Source organism: Primulina eburnea, chromosome 8 (genome assembly GCF_022965805.1).
Source record: "Primulina eburnea isolate SZY01 chromosome 8, ASM2296580v1, whole genome shotgun sequence".
NCBI classification, from domain to species: Eukaryota; Viridiplantae; Streptophyta; class Magnoliopsida; order Lamiales; family Gesneriaceae; genus Primulina; species Primulina eburnea.
In genome coordinates this window covers 18,873,949-18,893,378 of record NC_133108.1, presented here as the reverse complement: position 1 = coordinate 18,893,378, position 19,430 = coordinate 18,873,949, and the positions used below count along the sequence as shown (strand labels likewise).

The 19,430-nt window shown below is 39.7% G+C and overlaps 1 non-coding gene across 1 annotated transcript; it reads left to right on the top strand.

The window, feature by feature from the left end:
- The first annotated feature begins 18,498 nt into the window (after nucleotides 1-18,498).
- Nucleotides 18,499-18,604, top strand: LOC140840308 (small nucleolar RNA R71). The gene has a single exon (XR_012119894.1). It is a non-coding gene; the product is annotated as a small nucleolar RNA R71 (small nucleolar RNA).
- The last annotated feature ends 826 nt before the right edge of the window (nucleotides 18,605-19,430 follow it).

The window sequence follows — 19,430 nt, the reverse complement described above, 5'->3', positions numbered from 1 at the left end:
TAAACCGTTGCAAATTAGAATTAGCGAAGGTACATAAAACCGTCACATTGTTAAACTCGTGACTTTTTAATAAAAACCGTCGCTTCATTTAGCCACAAATGTTTAATTAGTCTCAAATTTGTTTGAGATAATTAAATTAAGTCAATGGATTTTTTAATTGTTAAAAACAAAATAAAATTGCATGCATAAGAGGTGAAGAGTTGGAGATTACTTTTTCAATCTCAAAGGCTTGGCATGCTAAAAGTGGTTTTAGATTTTAAACAACCAAGACAACTCATCCTCCCCTTCACTCTCCCTCACTTGGCCGAAATTTGTATCATTTTTCTCTCCAATTTTTCTTTTCATTTTGGTTGAGGAATTCTTACACTTCTCAAAGAAAAATCTTCTTATTTTTCTAGTGCAAAATAAGAAGGGTTCTAGCTTGTTGGTGGTGGGCCTAATTTTGAAGAAACGAGGAGGCTTGTAGATCTTCTTGCCGTTCAAGAGCTAAGGTGTTTACACCTTAGTTGGAGCCATCATCAATCTCAAGAGATTGATAGGTAAAGATTTCTAAACACCCTATGTATGACATTTTGGTGTTTTTGTAATTGCTACACATCTTAGTAGAGATGCTCGAATTTTTCTTGTTAAAATTGAATTTTGAAACTTCCGTTGCGCATTAGAACACCTAAAATCGATCCTCTTTAAGAAGAGTTTTCAGATACTAGAGTGGTCAGCGAGATTGATCTTGAAGTGCAGGGCCACCTAGTGTATGCCGATCTGATTGTGTTGCCAATGTCAGAATTTGATAGTATCACTAAAAGAAATATACAAATCAACAACACTCATACGACAATGGTTTTTATTAAAATCATTGTCTTTTTTCTTTTAACAACGTTTTTAACCAAAACCGTTGTCGTAGCCTAAAAAAACCAGCTTATAGACCACGATTTTTATAAACCATTGTTTTTGATGTGTCTACGACAACAATTTTTAAAAATCGTTGCCTTTGACGTGTCTACGACAATGCTTTTTAAAAACCGTTGTCTATGAGCGTTTTTTTTCTACAACAACGGTTTTTAAAAACTGTTGTCTAAGAGCTTTTTTTTGCTACAACAATGGTTTTAACAACCGTTGTCTATGAACGTTTTTTTTAGGCTACAACAACGTTTTTTCAGAAACCATTGTCTATATAAGATTCTGTCAAGGGTCAAAGACAACAGTTTGGGTAAACCGATGTATTTCGGATGGTTTTCTAACTACGACAACGGTTTCTTAAAACGTTGTCGTTTTTAGTGTTTTATTTGGTTAACGAAAACGGTTTTTGAAAAAACGTTGTCGTAGTTTCTAATTTTTTTTAAAAAATCGGCTAATATTTAGCGACGGTTTAAGAAAAACCGTCGCTATATTTAGCGATGGTTTCCGCAAACCGTCGCTATTTTAAAATTAGCAACGATTTTCGTAAACCGGAAACCGTCGCTATTTTAAAATTAGCAACGATTTCCGTAAACCATCCATATATTTAGCGAAGGTTTTTCTTAAACCGTTGCAAATTAGAATTAGCGAAGGTACATAAAACCGTCACATTGTTAAACTCGTGACTTTTTAATAAAAACCGTCGCTTCATTTAGCCACAATTTCAATAAAACTATAGCAATTTTAAATTAGGGACAAATTAACCGTCGCTAAGTTATTATTGGCGACTGTTTATTAAACAATCGTAGCTATTAAATTAACCGCCGCTAATAGCGACGGCTCGCTATTAGCGACAGTTTAATAAAACACCGTCGCTATTACAAAAACCGTCGTAAATTCTCTATAAATATCCGCATCCTTAGTCTTTTTCTTCCCATACCAAAGTCTTCTTTCTTCCACGATTTTCATTTCACTTACCAAATTCTTCTCTCTTCCACGATTTTAATTTCACTTTAAATTTAAGTGTTAAAGATTTTAAATATTATTAATTTAGTAAGATTGTAAGGTTTTTTTTGTTAGGTTTATTAAACAGTAATTTTTATTTTATTTTACGAAAAACAATAGCGACAGAAATCATATGAAAAACCGTCGCAAATTAGCTACGAAAATCTTACTAAAACCCGTCGCTGAAATCATATGTAAAATTGTCACTATTAGCGACGGTTGTTTTCAAAAACCGTCGCAAAATTTTGTTTTACAATGATTTTTCAATGCTACGACAATGGTTTTGCACCGTCATATTTAGAAGTCTATGACAACGGTTTTTCAACGTTGTCTTTGAGCGCACCCTTTAAACCACATGACCTTTAACAACGGTTTTACAAGACCTACGATAACAGTTTTTCACCGTTGTTTTTTATGTGTACGACAATGGTTTTTCACCGTGTCTTTGAGCGCACCCTTTAACCACATGGACTTTAACAACGGTTTTATTTGACCTACGACAACAGTTTTTCACCGTTGTCTTTTGCCTTTTTTTTGTAGTGAATCTTGGGAATGGATTGGCTGACGAAGAACAGAGTTCTTATTGACTTTCAGAAAAAGGTCAGTGTTGGTAAGACCGTTGGGCATGGAGAAATTTCTCTTTAAGCCAGATAGATGGAGGAGTTTCCCTCGCATGATCTCTTGCATGCATGCGCGTAGAATTATTCATAAGGGTTGTCAGGCTTTCTTGTTCAACATTGTTTCAGCACCTGACGTACCCACTCCGTCGATATCTGATGTACCGGTAGTTAGAGATTTTCCCGACGTATTTCCAGACGACGTCACATGCTTTGCACCAGAGAGAGAGGTGGATTTCGCCATTGATCTTATGCCAGGCACCGTGATAATCTCTAAGGCACCATACGTTTAGCTCCAGATGTTAGATCTCAAACAGCAGATTCAGGAGCTTTTTGAAAAGGAATTTATTTGCCCTTGTTTCTCACCATAGGGCGCACCAGTGCTCTTTGTAAAAAAGAAATATGAGAGCATGATGTTGTGTATCAAATACTGAGAACTGAAAAAGGTAACTATCAAGAATAAATACCCACTTCCAAGGATCGAGGAATTGTTTGATCAGTTGCAGGGGTTTACAATTCTTTAAGATAAATCTACGATCCGGGCATCATCAGCTGAAGGAAGGTAAAAGATCCAGATGTTCATAAGACATCCTCCATAAACAAATATGGGAATTACGAGTTCTTAGTGATGTCGTTTGGACTGACGAACGCTCCAGCAATTTTCATGGACCTCATGAATCGAGTATTTCAGTCCTACCTAGATCAGTTTGTCATAGTGTTCATTGACGACATTCTTATCTACCCAAAGAGTCATGAGGAGCACAGTCAGCATTTGGGTACAGTTTATCAAATCTTGAAGAGTCGCAAGTTGTTTGCAAAATTCAGTAAATGTGAATTCTGGTTGGAGAAGGTAGCATTTTTTTGGTCATATAATATCTAGCAGTGGCATTGAGGTGGATCCAGTTAAGGTGGCAGCAGTTAAGGAATGGGTTGAGCCAAAGAATGCGTCAGAAATCCGCAGTTTCCTAGGCTTAGCAGGCTACCACCGGAAATTCATTCAAGGATTTTCTTCGACAGCAGTGCCACTCACTCCACTCACTTCAATGACTAAGAAGAATGCTAAATTCTTATGAAGTGGAGAATGTCATAAGAGCTTCGATACTTTGAAGCAAGCCCTTATTTCAGCGCCAGTGTTATCCATGCCAGCAGGGCAAGACAATTTTGTAATGTACACTGATGCTAATAAGCTCAGGTTAGGTGCAATATTGATGCAGCATGGTCAGGTTATAGCTTATGCCTCCAGACAGTTGAAAGTGCATGAGAAGAATTATTCGACTCACGATCTTGAGTTAGCTATCGTTGTCTTTGTGTTGAAGATATGGAAGCATTATTTGTACGACGAGAAATGCGAGATATTCACTAATCACAAGAGTCTCAAGTATTTATTCATGCAGAAAGAATTGAATATGAGACAGAGACGGTGGTTAAAGTTAGTGAAAGAATACGATTGTGAAATTAGCTACAATCCAGGGTAAGCTAATGTTGTGGCAGATGCGTTGAGAAGAAAAGTTGCCAGTGCACAGATATCTTCATTCATAGTTGTCAGTGCACAGATCTCTTCATTCAGAAATTCAGAAATTTTGTTTAGAGGTTTATCCTAAGGGCAGGGCTCCTAAGCTGTCCAATATGACAGTCTAGTCTTCTTTGCTAGACCGAATCCGTAGAGGTCAGCCTTCGGATGAGTAGTTGCAGAAATGGAGACTGAAGGATGAAGCCAAGGGCAGTGTACTCTACACAGTGTCTGATGGTATTGTGAATTACAGAGGAAGGATGTGGGTGCCCAGTGTTGATTCGATCAAAGAGGATATTCTGACAGAGGAACATGCATCTCCGTATTCCATCCATCCAGGAGGTACCCAGATGTACAAGGATTTGCAAATTCTGTATTGGTGGCAAGGTATGAAGTGGGACATCCGCCGATTTGTGTCTGAATGCCTCACTTGTCAGCAAGTGAAAGCAGAACACCAGAGGCCTTCAGGAATGCATAAGCCGCTCCCTATTCTCGAGTGGAATTCGGAGAATATCACCATGGATTTTGTTGTTGGCACTACAAGAAAAACACAAATCAACAACATTCATACGACAACGGTTTTTATTAAAACCGTTGTCTTTTTTCTTTTAACAACGGTTTTAACAAAAATCGTTGTCGTAGCCTGAAAAACCCGCTTACGCAGTTTCATGGGCCTAGCCGGATACTATAGAATATTTATCAAGGATTTCTCCAGTATTGCAAAGCCAATAACTCAATTGACGCAAAAGAATGCACCATTTGTTTGGTCAGAGGAGTGCGAGTCTAGCTTTCTAGAGTTGAAGAAAAGGCTGACCAGTGCTCCAGTACTGACGATACCTTCAGGTACGAGTGATTTCGTTGTATATTGTGATGCTTCTCATAGAGGTTTGGGATGTGTTCTTATGCAACGAGGCCATGTGATCGCATACGCCTCTAGACAATTGAAGCCACACGAGATCCGATACCCCATTCATGATCTGGAATTGGCGGCTATCGTATTTGCATTAAAGATTTGGCGTCATTATCTCTACGGCGAAAAATTTGAGATATTTTCCGATCACAAGAGCTTAAAGTACCTATTTTCTCAATCAGAACTGAATATGAGGCAGCGTAGATGGCTAGATCTTCTGAAAGACTTTGACTGTGAAATCAAATATTATCCAGGGAAGTCAAATGCAGCAGCAGATGCCTTGAGTCGTAAGGTATGTTCTTTGTCCTTATCGACGATAGGTGTTAACAAGTTAGTTGAAAATTGCTGTACATCTGGATTAGAATTTGGTACAGATAGTAATCCACTACGACTTTTTACGATCCAAGTTGAGCCCAATTTGATTATAAGGATCAGGGAAGCACAAAGAACTGATCAGAATGTGCAGAAATCAATCCAAATGGTCAGATCAGGGTATGTATCAGAATATCAGGTACGAGATCATGTGTTGTACGTGAATAACCGTCTAGTTGTGCCAGATGTTGCAGATTTGAGACAGCAGATTCTGACAGAGGCACATTGTAGTCGGTTCAGCATTCATCCGGGTGGCAGGAAGATGTACAATGACTTGAAGACACAGTTCTGGTGGAAACAAATGAAGTCAGACATTGCCGAATTTGTGTCTAAGTGTTTGAACTGCCAACAGGTGAAAGCTGAGAGGAAGAAGCCTGGTGGATTACTTCAGAGTTTAGCCATTCCTGAATGGAAATGGGACCACATTTCCATGGATTTCGTGAAGAAGTTACCTAGATCATCCAGAGGCTGTGATGCGATTTGGGTCATTATTGACAGACTGACCAAATCTGCTTGTTTCATTCCGTACAGAATGACGTATAGACAGGATCAGATGGCGGAGATTTATATTCGAGAGGTAGTCAGATTGCATGGAGTGCCGAAGTCTATCGTATCGGATCGTGATCCACGATTCACTTCACACTTCTGGCACAGTTTACAGCAGGCCTTAGGTACGACATTACACCTGAGTACTGCTTATCATCCTCAGACAGACGGACAGTCAGAACGAACTATCCAGACATTAGAGGATATGTTGAGAGCCGTCGTGCTAGATTTTGGCATTGGTTGGCAAGATTCTCTACCTCTTTGCGAATTCTCTTACAATAATAGCTATCATACGAGTATCGAGATGGCACCGTTTGAAGCTTTGTATGGCAAGAAGTCCAGATCTCCGCTATATTGGGATGACGTTTCAGAAGTACCAGAACTTGGGCCAGATATGATTCATGACATGACAGAGAAGGTGAAACTCATTCAGAAGAGGATGAAGACAGCACAAGATCGACAAGCAAAGTATGCCAATATCAGACGTAGACCGTTAGTATTTGAGGCGGGAGATAGAGTATTCTTGAAAATTTCTCCGTTCAGAGGCGTTGTTCGATTTGGCAAACGCGGGAAACTATCTCCTCGATACATTGGTCCTTACGAGATTCTTGAAACAATTGGCGATCGAGCTTATCGATTTGCACTTCCTCCTTCTCTATCTGGGATACATGACGTCTTTCATGTATCGATATTGCGAAAATATATGCCAGACATTTCTCATGTCATTCAACCCGACGAAGCTGAACTTGATCAGACATTGAGCTATATAGAACAACCGATACAGATCCTTGATCGGAAAGAAAAGAAACTCAGAACGAAGAATATTCCTCTAGTGAAAGTCCAATGGAGTCGTCACGGCGCTGAAGAAGCGACATGGGAGACAGAAGCGAACATGCGACAGAAACACCCCGAATTATTTCAATGATGTAAGTATTGATTTAACTTTAATGTTATCATTGTTTATACTTGCATTGATAGGATGATGTGCGATTTCGAGGACAAAATCATTTCTTAGAGGGGGAGAAATGTAAGGCTCGAAGAATTAGTTATCATAATCAGATGGATTTGTTGATAATTAAGATGATTGTAGATGTATTTTATTGGACTAGAAAAGAAAGGAAAATGTACAATAAAGATGTGAAAGATAGTCAAAAGAATAAGTAAGGTCGAAGCTATGGCGCACATGCACGAAGAAATGCGCGCATATGCATGGAAATTCCAGTAGCCTCGGCGCACATGCGCGAAGAAAGGCGCGCACATGCGCGAGCAGGCCAGTAGCATTGGCGCATATGCGCGAGAGTAGTGGCGCATATGCGCGGAGCGTCCAGAAACATTGGCGCATATGCGCGAGTTTAGTGGCGCATATGCGCGAGTGTTAAATCTGCCGAGACAGTAGGTCTCGCGCACATGCGCGAGTAGTGTCCGCGCATATGCGCGAGACGTGTAGTCCAAATGGATTGCCATGTGTACGAAAACATGCAAGGTATATATACAGATTTGCCTCGATTTCTTCTCATTTCAGTAGCAAGAAACCGAGGATTTCTGAGGAAGAAAGGCTTTCAAGTTTCCTTTCACTTGTAATTGTGATTTTAGAAGATTGAGCCATCCAAATTTAAATCCGACTGCGGTTTTGAGATCCTCTCGTTACTAGCTACAAAGTGATGTAAGTTTTATGTAATTTCAACAGGTTTCGAAATTCAGATGTTTGGGAAATTAGAATATGATAGTTATATTGTGTTCTTGATGTATTGAGCATGATATATTCGTAAACGGATCAAAGAAATGATATCATATGCATTTCCTATGAATTTCAGTATGGTTTAGGAATTATTGGGGCAGAATTATTGTGTTTTGGATGGATATTGTATTGAATTATGAATGAGAATGATTGAGAATGAGATAGTGTTGATATCTGTTAAGAATTGGATTGACCGGTATCGAGAATTACGTCGTTATGCCGTCAAATTGTATCGAGATCACGTAGTGACTTGGATATGTGTTGATTTAGATTAGAGATTGATAGATTGTATATCAACATTTCCATTTCAGATTCAGTTTGGCGACCGTGACAGCGATTCTACGAAGAAAGGTATAGTACATGTTTTGTTTGGGGAATCACGACTCAAATGAGATCACATTTGAGTTTCCCAACCAAAATCACATACTTGTTTTATTGTTCATACCTTGATATGATTATGATTGTTATAGAACTTGTATGCAGATCTTGCTATGCTTTGTTTACAGATCGTGTAGCATTGCATTATGCTTGTTTGCAGATTTTGTATTCATGCATTAAGATAGGGCAGTCTGGAGATCAGGCAGACTACTAGATGTTCGGCGATATCTCAGCTTAGGGGAAGATCACCGCCCCTTTGTAGACGTGGATACAGATCAGGCCGAAGTCTAGGAATAAGACGTACAGCACCTCGATTGGTAGGGTAGGTGACAGCCAGTGACGTCTTATTCACAACGGGATCCCTAGAGTTCTAGTCGAGTCGCGTCTAGACATGATTAGACTCGCATTGCATGATTATATATGAATGACATTCATATTAGCATGTTTCATGTTTTAGATTGTTTTAATGCATGTATACATGTTTATACTGGGATTTGTTCTCACCGGTTTTCCGGCTGTTGTTATGTCTGTATGTGTGCATAACAACAGGTGGGGCAGGATCTGGGTCACGACAGAGATGAGCGATGGACATAGCGTGGTGATCACGGGCCTAGCAGATGGACTAGTAGAATTACTTTTATATTGTATTGTATTTCACTACTAGTTTATAGAGGGTGGATTAAAACAAGAAATGTTGTATCCTATGTTTGTATATTATGCTGATGTAATAAAATAGAGACATGTTTTATGCCTAGTTAGTAACATTTGATTGAATGTTAAAAAGCGAAAATTTGACCCACGTTTTATGTTAACGATCCATTTAATCCCAAGAAAAAGAATTAGAGCCCGGGTCCCCACACTATGACTCCACCCGAGAGAGAGAGCAAAGGGTAACGAAAGTTGCAGCAATTTGTGCAGGGGCTTGGGCTCGGCTAGGGGCTTTGGGGATGGGCTAGGTTAGGTCCTTAGGGTCCTAAGAAGGGGCACAAGGGGCTGGTTCAAGGTCTGGTGTGGTTGGCTAGGTCCTAGCAACAGAAACGGAGGGTCCATGTCCATGTGGGTTCTCGGTTGCTTCTGGTGGCTTCTGTTGTGGCTTCGGTTTTCAACTGGGGCTCGAGTCCTATGGGTTCTAAGGGTCCAGTAGGGTGCCTAGATGGTCTGGTCATGAGTTGGTATCAGAGCCGACCTCTCTTAGTACGATGTGGTTCGGGGACGAACCAAGCGTTCCGAAACTATTCAATGTAATGGACTGTACAGTTGAAGAGGGCTTAAAAGACTTGATACGTACTACTCATATCAAGAAGGTGCATTTTCTTTTCAGTAGCTCATCACATAAGAACTCCAAAGTTAAGCGTGCTTGACTTGGAGAAATTTTGGGATGGGTGACCTCCTGGGAACTTTCTTAGGGTGCATGTGAGTGAGGACATAAGCACGCCCCAAAATCGATGATTGTCCTCACTGTATCAAGACGGGTCTTTCCAGCGTGCTTATGTCCTTACTCACACGCACCCTGGGAAAGTTCCCAGGAGGTCACCCATCCCAAAATTTCCCCAAGTCAAGCACGCTTCACTTTGGAATTCTTATGTGATGAGCTACCGAAAAGAAGATGCATATTCTTGATATGAGTAGTACATATCAAATCTTTTAAGCCCTCTTCAATTGTACAATCCATTACATTGAACAGTCTCGGAATGCCTCTCATTCCGGTGTGGGATCGGTTCAATCATTTTCCCTCCACCTAGAAGTTTGTCAGGAGCCGCTCATTGTACGTGCAACCTCATGACACCAGCGATCACCCCCCGCCCTCTTCGGCCCCGAGCCTCACATGCCCACCAGCTTCCGCTTGGTTCGTCCCCGAACCACATCGTACTAAGAGAGGTCGTCTCTGATACCAACTCATGACCAGACCATCTAGGCACCCTACTGGACCTTTAGAACCTATAGGACTCGAGCCCCAGTTGAAAACCGAAGCCACAACACAAGCCACCAGAAGCAGCCGAGAACCCACATAGACATGGACCCGTTTCTGTTGCTAGGACCTAGCCAACCACACCAGATCTTGAACCAGCCCCTTGTGCCCTTCTTATGACCCTAAGGACCTAACCTAGCCCAGCCCCAAATCCCCTAGCCGAGCCCAAGCCCCTGTACAAATTGTTGCAACTTGCTCTACCCTTTGCTCTCTCTATTGGGTGGAGTTACGCTAGGACTCTTCACTTGACCCTTCACGGACCCTAGCCAAGCTCTGGTCTAGCTCCAGCCAAGCCAAGCCAAGCCACAAACCACCCATCAACCGAGCCCTACAATCCACGTGATACTTGATGGTTTCCAGCTTATTTTATTCAGTTTGCACAACGTTTTTGGTGTGTTATTATGACTTTAATTCTCGTGTAAAACCACCCCTTAACATCTTACTACATGGCAGCCCCTTTAATGACACAATAATCATGTTTTTAAATCAAAACACAAGTGCTAAAAATCATCTAATATGCATGTACAAAAATCTTCAAGTTGTGTGCCTTGTTTTCTTTCAAAACATGTTCAAATAAATATTATGGTGTGATAGATGTTTGAAGGAAAGAATTATTGTGTGCCTTTGCATATTTAACGCACGATTTTTCGTTGACGAATTGACGAACGAAGGCACGAAGACGATGGCTTGATTTTCCTTGCAACCTTTGAATTTTCTCTCAAAACCCACATGATTATCCTTGAACTTTCGTGCATGTGTGTTGTTGGTGGTGGCGGAAGAGTTTGTAAAATTATTGGGGAGGTGGGGCGTGGGATTTATGGGTGTGGAGAAGGGTTTTGTACTTATTTATTTAATAAAATCCTAATAAAACTCTAATTTCTAGCTTAGGCCCATTAACCATGTTAATTAGGCACATTTAGCCCATTAGTGTTCAATTAAAGTATTTTGTTTAATAAAGTTTGTAATTTTTTTAGCCGGGTTGCCAAAACGATCGAGTTTTTTGTTTAAAATCCATCACCGATAAAAACTACATCCCGGCGTATAAATTCACCTCAAAACCCCATATTTTCAAGAATAATAAAAATCACCACCCTTAATTTAAATAATTAAAACCAATTAACCAATAAAAACAGTTTCTATTTTCAGCCATCGGTCTCCGTTCCTCGATCGTAACTCGAATAACCTTTAAAAATCACATTTTAATGCAACCATATAAAAAAAATATTTTAAACATGCGACATGCACAACATAATTAATTCATGCAATTAAAACATTTAATTAAAATACAAAAAAATTTAATAATTGCATGCATTTGGTTTGTGTGGAACTTTAAAATTTTGGGGTGTTACATTCACGAAGTCACACCTCAAGTCTGTTGTAAGGCTTGAGATTTATTAGTTTTCATTGATGTGATATTCGAAGATATGAGAATGCATGACATGTAAGTAAAGGAACTAGATTTATTAGTCTTCATTGATGTGATATTCGAAGATATGAGTATGCATGACATGTACTGAGAAGCACTAAGTGAGATGGGAGTAGGAAAGATATGGAAAAGGCATGAAAAACTAGAATTTTGAATGCAAGGAAGACCGCACCTGCACTCATGGTTGGACCGCACCCGCGGTGAAGAGGCAGTAGGGTATGCTATTTTTACAGTATGGTCACCGCACCTGCGGTCTAAGAAGAAATGCACCCACGGTTGATGTCCAGTAGGTTAGGGAATTTGGTACGAACCAAGACCACGCCCGCGTTCCAAAGGACACCGCACCCGCGGTCGTCAAATTTTGGAAAATGAAAAGTGGTGCCGAGAGCTAAGCGCACCAGCGGTCTAAAGTATAGCGCACCCGCGGTGCAACGTGCAATATGGAAAATGAGACATGTGTTTTCACTTGCATACTTAAGGTGTATGTGTTCATTTCAGACCGCCAGCAACACAGCCAAAAACGAGAGAAATATGCAGGAAACTCAAGAATCCTTATAGATTAGGAATTTGATTGTGAAAGATCTATCCATTCGATTTTTGATCCGAAGTTAGATTCGTGTTCCTCTCAACACTAGCTTCGAAAGGATGTAAGTTTTATTACGTTTCAGTATGTTTCAAAATTTATGTATGGGAGGAATTATGATTTGAGTTCTAGAATTTGTTCTTGAAATTACAAGATACATATATTTGCAACCGGATTGAAGAAATGATATTGTGTGCGAGTACTACGATTTTCCAGAATATATGTGTATGAGATTATGCAGATTGTGAGATATGATACATAGATTGTGATGGTTATGAGTTAATGGTATCGTTCTTGTATTGATTATTGTTATTGAGTTGATCGGTATCGAGAAATTACGTCGTTATGCCGTCGATTTATACCGAGATTGTATATGATTTTTATAAGACTTGCTTTGAGTTGTATTTCGATATGGTACCTCTCAACATTTCCATTTCAGAATTGAATTGATAGATTTGATATTCGACTTCAAGATCTCGGTTGATTCCAACGGCAAGAAAGGTATAATTCATGTGAATTCGGGGAGATACAACTCGAATTAGAATTGATTCGAGTTTCCCAAAATCACATACTAGTCATTGTTTATATTGTGTTATGTTTATGCTTTGTATATAGATTTATATTCAAGCATTTAATATAGGAGAGTCATTGACAGATTTGTCAAATTACTAGATGTTCGGTGGTATCGACGCATAGGAGCAGACTTCCTCCGATTGTAGACATTCGATACAGACAGGACCGAAGTCTAGGAATAAGACGTACCGTTACCTCGATTGGGAGCGTAGGTGACAGACAGTGACGTCTTATTCACACCTGGATCCCTAGAGTTAGAGTTTGAGTCGAGTCAAGATATGAATTGATTTGAATTGCATGCTTATATTGCTTCGGTTTCATAGATTATGGAATCCATTGCTATTGCTTTTATTCATGTTAGTGTGCTTCATGATTTATATTGCGCATATGCATGTATAACATGTTTTATACTGGGATTTGTTCTCACCAGACTTTCCGGCTGTTGTTGTGTTTGTATGTGTGCATGGCAACAGGTGGGACAGGATCTGGGTCTCGACGAGGATGAGAGATTGATAGAGTGGTGATCACGGGCGTGGAAGAAGAACTAGTGTCTAGATGTTTGGACATTGTTAATACTAGTTTGTATATATAAGTGTTGAAACAAGACATGTTTGTAATTATGTTTGTTGAAATAAAATAGAGATATCTTGTTTTATTTATACATTTGATTTAATGTTAAAAGCAAAATTTTGACCCATATTTTTAGAAAAGATCCAATAAATCCCAACAGAATTGAGTTAGAGCCCGGGTCCCCACATCTGTAAGTTTTAAAATTTTAAATTATTTCATGTATTAAGCATTAAGTCATGATTTCAGGATGTACATGTTTAATTTCTAAATTATGTGCATCTTATGATATTAATATTATGTTCATGCCTATTGGGTTTACGTGTTGGGTAATTGTTGGAACAGTATGCCTCATAGACGTAGGATTTTGCGTGGAGCAGGCGATGAGGACAGAGAAGCTCAGGATGGGGAGAGGGCCACTCCTCCTCGTCCACCCCCAGATATGCAGACTCAGATGCTTGCAGGGATGAACCAGTTCTTCGCATCGCGCATATGCGCGAGCAGCCAAATGCCGAGGTAGAAGACCTCGCGCATATGCGTGAGAAGAGGCGTGCATATGCGCGAGCAGATGAAATTATAAGCGCAGAGATAGTAGGTCTCGCGCATATGCGCCAGACTAGGCGCGCATATGCGTGAGCAGGAAAATTGTTTTGCGCCGAGACAGTAGGTCTCGAGCATATGTGCCAGTGTTAGACGCACATATGCGCGAGACGTGCTGGATGAAAAATAAGCAACATGCATAGCCATGCATATCAACACACCAACTTTCATTTACACTTCAAAATTTCAGCTTGAAGACCGAGGAACTTCCATAGAAATCTTCAAGCTTCTCCCTTGAATCATAGAATTGTGATTTTTCAAGATCCTGCCATCCGATTTTCAATCTGAGCATAGTTCTGTGTTCCTTTCGTCAAGAGCTTTGTAGGGATGTAAGTTTTCTTATTTTCCTGTAGGGTTCGAAAACTTGGTGTTGGAAGAATTATAATTCGATTTATATTATGTGTTCTTGAAATTATGGTAATCATAAAATTGAAAGTGGATCGAAGAACGGACACCATATGCAATTGTTATCGTTTTCCAGCTTATGTTTGATTGAGACTATGCATATTTTGAGAATTTTAGCCTGTATTTATTGATTATGAATTGTGATTGATATCTATTGATATTGAGTTTTCGGGGTATCTCGAGATTGCGTCGTTATGCCGTCGAAAGTTAACTAGATTGAGTATTGATCAAATCAATTCTTGCATTGAGATAAATGTGATATTGTACTTCTCGAATGTCATTCCAGATTGGTATTGAAAGCTTCGAACTCGAGAATTCAACTTCAGAACCGGTAGAAGAACGAGCTTAAGCCAAACCCCGCGAGAAAAAAATAGTATAAATCAATGTTAAACCGGGATAGATAACTCGAGTAAGATATAACTTGAGTTTCCCAAAAACCACATACTTACTTGTTATTGTTTTGAAATATTTGAACTCTTTGAATGTATGTGCTTGTTCTATTGAGTTATAGAAAAGCATGGACTAAGAGATAGTGTTATGATCGATTTATTTGATGGAAAGTGTTTAGAAAAGGGGGGTGGGGGGGGGGGGGGGTTGAATAAACACTTGGAGATTATGAAATCTTTTCGTAGTAAAGTATCAGTTTGGTGACAAACTAATACAAGAATCTTGTCGGTCAATAACAATCAGTTTAACTGATAACAGTTGCGGAAAAATAAACTGATTGAAAGATAGAATAACTAACTGAAATGATAACACACAGAGATTTATGGATGTTCGGAGAATTAAATACCTCTACGTCACTTCTTCTAACACAAAGATAGGATATGCACTAAAAAACTTTGATCGATTCAAAAATTGTACAGACCACTTCAGCTTGGACTTAACACTGCCAAAACTTAAACTCTTAGTTAACAACAATTTTCAGAGTTCTACGACTGATCTTAGCACAAATTATCATTTAATCATGCAATCATGCTTTTCATCATATAATAAATATCATGCTAGCATTTAAAATCAATTAAATAAAACAATTAAGCAATTAAAACAATTTTGCATGCATGTTATTTACGTAGGTTGGTTTTTCGGACGTTACAAGTGATACCTATACTCATTATCAAAATAGGGTTTGAGTGATATACATATATCATGAAGCAATTCAAATAAGGGGTATCAATTTGACGTTTTATAAAAATTTTGACATGATGTCCCTACATTTTGTATAAGACAAAAACACAAGCAACAACATCTATACATACGTATAATCATATTTTTATATAAAAACATACGTTGTATCATTATACATATAGTCATAAACGTCGTGAAATTTGTTTCAAACCTTGACATAAAATCCACTATAATACATATGTGGAAGATATACAATAAGACGTCTGGGTTCTTGTCGAGGTAAGGCACGTCACAAACATCCATTGGCAAACCGACATCCTATGCATCTTCATTCTCTAATCCTGTAATACATGAGCTACGTGAGTTTATAAAACTCAATAATTTGGCACTTATATGTATCAATATGCATCGAAGAATTATACATGTTAAGTCATGATCAACAATGAATCTTTAAATCATGTCATACCATTGAATATATTCATGTTCATTCCTGTACTTGAGCCTCGTTAGCTGACCGTACTACCGTGCTTGCTTTATTATATAGCTACTACTGTGTTGGATGTCAGGGTGCCTTGTGACGAACCCACGACCCATAAACATATATTGACCAATAGGTTTGGTTGACTTAAAACCACCCATTATGTCAAAAAGCCCATATATCAAATAAAAATCATTCATTTTCATGTTCATGTTCATGACATAGCACATATCTTCAATATTCATGAATTTTTTCATGTTTAATACATAACAATGGAATATGGTGCTATGTTTTCCTCAATGACATACTAACAATGTACATATATCAATAATCAATGGAAATCTTTGAAATCCCTAATATTATGCATTTATTACTTCAAGAACATGCCAACTTACAGTCCAAGCGTAAGAATATTTGTTTGAGATGATGCTTCTCGCTCCTACACTGTCAGATACATCAATAAACCAATCACTATGTCTATACTAGGTGAAACTCACCCCTTTATGGTCCTCTACATATATATAACAACCATTAAAGAGATGAATAATTACAACCCTAGGATGCTCTTGTGATGGAGAATTATCAAGATGAGGAAGAAGAAGAAGAAAAATATCACTTGGAGGAAGAGTTCTTGTTTTCTCACATGTGTTTGCTGTGAATTGAGTTGGTGCAATGGTGTAGATGTAACGCCCCAGATTTGACGACTGTCCTCACTGTACCAAGGCGAGTCTTTCTAGCGTGCTTATGTCCTCACTCACACGCACCCTAGGAAACTTCCCAGGAGGTCACCCATCCAAAAATTGCCCCAAGTCAAGCACGCTTAATTTTGGAGTTCTTATGTGATGAGCTACCGAAAATAAGATGCACCTTCGTGATATGAGTAGTACCAATCAAATCTTTTAAGCCCTCTTCAACTGTTCAGTCCAGTACATTGCCCAGTCTCGGAATCCCTCTCATTCCCGTTTGGTCGGTTCATTCATGTTCCCTTCACCTAGAAGCCTGCCAGGAGCCGCTCATTGTCCGTGCAACTGATGGCACCGGCGTTCACCCCCCGCCCTCTTCGGCCCCGGGCCTCACATGCCCACCAGCTTCCGCTTGGTTCGTCCCCGAACCACACCGTACTAACAGAGGTCGGCTCTGATACCACTTGTAACGCCCCAGATTTGACGACTGTCCTCACTGTACCAAGATGAGTCTTTCCAGCGTGCTTATGTCCTCACTCACACGCACCCTAGGAAACTTCCCAGGAGGTCACCCATCCCAAAATTGCCCCAAGTCAAGCACGCTTAACTTTGGAGTTCTTATGTGATGAGCTACCGAAAAGAAGATGCACCTTCGTGATATGAGTAGTACCAATCAAATCTTTTAAGCCCTCTTCAACTGTTCAGTCCATTACATTGCCCAGTCTCGGAATCCCTCTCATTCCCGTTTGGTCGGTTCATTCATGTTCCCTTCACCTAGAAGCCTGCCAGGAGCCGCTCATTGTCCGTGCAACTGATGGCACCGGCGTTCACCCCCCGCCCTCTTCGGCCCAGGGCCTCACAGTAGATGTCTAGAAAATTCGAAACTTATCATCTCATATACCCAACGGCGCTCGGGCAGTAATATCTAACCACTCAGGCGCAGAGCATTCTCTCAAAATATTGAAAATGTCATGCGGCGGTGCTCGGGCGGTAATATTCTACCGCTCGGGCGCGAAACAGTCTGTAAAAATACAGAATTTTTGGTACAGGGGCGCTCGGGTGGTAATATCTTACCGCTCCGACGTCGAACATTCTGTCCCTGCACGTAGTTTCATGAAAGATTGCAACATGGAAATTTTCGCCCTATGTATTGGCTTGCATCTCCAATTGGTTTCATGTCATTTTAAGGTTTGAGTAAAATATTATGCTCATTCTCCCAACATGTGTCAGTGTAGGATCAACGATACACACTACTATTTTGGGACGATTTTGGCCTTGTTTCTCAATGGATTTGGACAAAACTTAAAATACTTGTGCTTGATTTTTTTATGTCCCTCTAGACTCTAAAATTTTTTCCACTCTTCAACTCGATGGCCTTCACTTGCTCTTTTGGATTGGTCTCTATGTTACTTGGAAAGGTGCCCGGCTCTCTGCTTTCTATCATCTTAGCTAACTGTTTAATCTGATTCTCTAGCCCCTTTATCGACGCATCTTGATTTTGGAGTCTGGTTTTGGTAGATAAGATGAACTTAGACATCATCTGCTCCAAATTTTACTTTTCTTCTCTAGGAGGGTAAGATCTGTACATTGGTTGTTTCCCATACGGTTGACCTCCCTGTGGTTGATTTTGATTGTTTTGGACACCCCATGAAAAGTTGGGATGTTGCCTACATCCAGGATTGTATGTGTTCGAATACGGGTCATTCCTTGGACGGTTTTGGACTCCCACTTGATTTACTGGTGCTCGTTTTGGACATAGAAGGGATTGTCATCTTGACAGTCATTCACAAAGTGTTCACCTCCACACTTATCACAGATTATCTCTTGAAGAAGCATAGATGTGCCACGCATATTCAAGACGTCCAATTTCCTGTTCAAAACATCAAGTTGTGCAGTAATAGCAGAAAGGTCAGTTACCTGGTGGACTCCTGCGCCTTTATGCTGGTTGTTCCTTTCAGATTGAGGATGATAGCTGCTAGCAGCCATCTCCTCCAACAACTCATATCCTTCCTCAGCAGTTTTTCTCAACGGGTTCCAACAAGCATCAACATCTATCATAGTACGATTAGGAGTAAGCAAGCCATAATAAAAGATTTGAACGACTAAACCAAGTGGCAGTTCATGATGAGGGCATCTTCGTAATAGATCTTTGAAGCACTCCCATGCCTCATATAAAGACTCCTGATTAAATTGATCAAATATGGTGATGTCTGCCCGCAACTTCATGGTCTTGGATGGAGGAAAGTATTTAATGAGAAATGCCTTCGCCATGTCCTCCCATGTGGTGATCGAACCTACAGGCAAACAATTTAACCATGTTTTAGCTTTGTCACGTAAGGAGAAAGGAAATAAACGCAACCAAACAGCATCATCATAAATTCTATTAAATTTAAAAGTATCGTAAATTTCAAGAAAATCTGCGATGTGCGTGTTTGGGTCATCTACTGCAGATCCTCCATATTGGATTGTATTCTTAATCATCTGAATTATAGTTGGCTTGATTTCGAAGTGGTTTGCACACACAATAGGCCTCACAATGCTGGGGCGTGCACCATCCAAAGAAGGCTGGTCATACTCTAGCATCGGTATGCGGTGTGGCATCTCAACATGTCTATCTTCATGGTGTTCCTCCTCATGCTCGTGCTCGTGCCTCTCTATCAGTTCCTTCAGTCTCTGTTGTTGTCTTCTTATGCGGAAAGTTCTTTCAATTTCAGGGTCAAACTGCTCAAGCTCCACGTCAAGTGACTTTGGCATGCACTAGAAGAGATATCTCTAATAGAATATGGAGTGTTAACTCAATAAAAATGAAACAATGCTAAATAAAATTGTGAATTAACAGTCCCCGGCAACGGCGCCAAAAACTTGATCGAGCAAAACTTTCAATGTGGAATCCTTAATAAAAATGCGGATTTGTATGCTCAAGTAATAGTATAATGTACCCGAGTACGAGTATCGTTCCACTGAAGACTATATTTGACAATTATTATTTCTAGTTATCAAATCTTTAGCAACGAAATTTGAATGGTTTTTTATTACTACTGTGCTCAA